Raw genomic sequence first — 2,228 nt, 5'->3', positions numbered from 1 at the left:
TTTTTTTTAATTTTTGGCTGCGCTGGGTCTTTGCTGCTGAGCCCGAGCTTTCTCTAGTTGCGGTGACTGGGGGCTCCTCTCTAGTTGTGGTCTTCAGGCTTCTCATTGTGGTGGCTTCCCTTGTCGCGGGTCCTGGACTCTAGATCGCAGACTCAGCCATTTGGCACATGGGGTTAGGTGCCCCTAGGTATGTAGGATCTTCCAGGACCAGGGATCAAACCCATGTCCCCTCGCTGGCAGGTGGACTCCCAGACACTAGACCACCAGAGAAGTCTCAAACCAACCTTAGTCCTCGTTTGAAACCAGGCGGGGTGTTCCTTTTCTCTTTTAGAAACCTCTCTCCCCTCAGCTGGTGCCCTGATCATTCTAGGTCCTTGGCTTCAGGGTCTTAATATTTAGATCTTTAATCTTAATTGTAAGACTTATCTGAAAAACCCTGAAAGCAGGGGTATGTTCTTAGCCTGGGAATAGTAAGTGACCTTCAGAGTATTACTGACACTCTTCAACTGCATGGGGCATATGTGTGAGTATGTTCACAGATTTTTAGTACATATCTCAGGGCTGTGCTACCTTCTTGTCTTCAGTGGGATTCCTCGCCAGGAAGATGAAAACACAAACTTACAAAATTTTAATGTGCTGTTTCCAAAAGACATCTGATAACCCCACAATGGTGCGTTTCAGAGGGCACAATAACAGGCTGTAAGTGTCAGCCCAACAGAGCTGTTTACACTCTCTGATCCTAGTTTCCAAATTACAGCATAAAATTTCTACTCATTATAAATTTCAAATTCAGCCTTTCTCCTACTGAACAAGCAAGTATAATAGGAGGGACAAAGTGAGGGAAAAGAGGTGCATAAGACAGAATACTTTCCTGGCAGTGTATTTTGGGGATCCCTGGTTGAACTGAATTATTTCTTCCCCCAGATCGTGATCTCAAGACTTTCTTCCAAAAACAGACATTTTTGTTCTTTCTTTAGGACGTAAAATGCTTAATTTGTGTGACTCTCACACAAGTGTGTGCCTGGGAAGAAAATAAATTATCTTCATCACATGGTAAACACTTCCGCTGTATGATAGACTCATGTTTGATGGAACTTCCTGAATTAAGTAAACTGAGGAATTCACATTTAATGGATCATCCCTGAATTACATTGGCAAGCTGAAGTCTCATTCTATCGTTTTCTTTATTCATCAACTATTCTGTCAACATCTATTGAACACCTACTGTGTGCTAGAAACTGTACTGGTAGCTGAGGCCATGGAACCAAAGTCTCATCTCTTACTCAAATTGGGTGAATGAAGGATGTCTTCCCAGTGAAGGCCATGTGTGAGCTGAGACTATAAAAAGCAAGTACAAATCAGGCAGGGAACGTCGGAGGACAAGTAGGTTAAGTGTGTTTCAGTGTGAGGAGAACACAATACACCAGAAAGACGACTGCCACTGTGTCAGGGGTTAGTTTGAGAACCAGGCTGAGATAAGAAGAAACTCTAGAAAGTATGGCCAATGGGTGAAGGACCTGAGACACTAGAGAATTTGTCCTTCATCCTTTTAACAGAGAAACACTGAGAATTTTACATGGAGGTGTGATGAGGGATGGGAACATGGAGAGACTGGGAACTCAGAGGCCACTGAGATTATCAGCAGTGACCACAGCTGCTTCAGAAAGCAGTCTGCTGTCTCTTGTGAAGTTAAGCACATGTTGACCATGTGGAAACCCATATGCCAATGGAAACACAGATATCCTTCCACAAAGGGACACAAAACCTCCGTGACTTTTCACACTATAACACACACACACACACACTCAAAGCTCTTTTCTTCAGCCTATATATTTTAGACATATATTAACAGGTTGGCTTTCCTGGGGCTCAGTGCTAAAGACTCTGCCTGCCAATGCAGGAGACATAGGAGATGTGGGCTTGATCCCTGGGTCAGAAAGAGCTCCTGAAAAAGGAAAGGACAACCCACTCCAGTATCCTTGCCTGGAAAATCGCACGGACTGAGTCCAAGGGGTAATAGAAGAATCAGACGTGATTTAGCAACTAAACCCCACCACCAACAAATGAGGTTGTGGAGAACATCCATTTCAACAGTCACAGGAGCAGAGACTGAGACCTAGGAAAGGCAAGGCCTGTCCAGAGTTAATCAGCTAACGAGTGGTGTGGCCAGACTTCCAACTGAAATCTTCCCATCCAGTTCATGACCTCATGCACTCAGAAAGACCCCA

This window comes from Bison bison, unplaced genomic scaffold, assembly GCF_000754665.1.
Source record: "Bison bison bison isolate TAMUID 2011002044 unplaced genomic scaffold, Bison_UMD1.0 scf7180017864514, whole genome shotgun sequence".
Taxonomy (NCBI): Eukaryota; Metazoa; Chordata; class Mammalia; order Artiodactyla; family Bovidae; genus Bison; species Bison bison.
Note: the sequence above shows the minus strand (reverse complement) of the source record.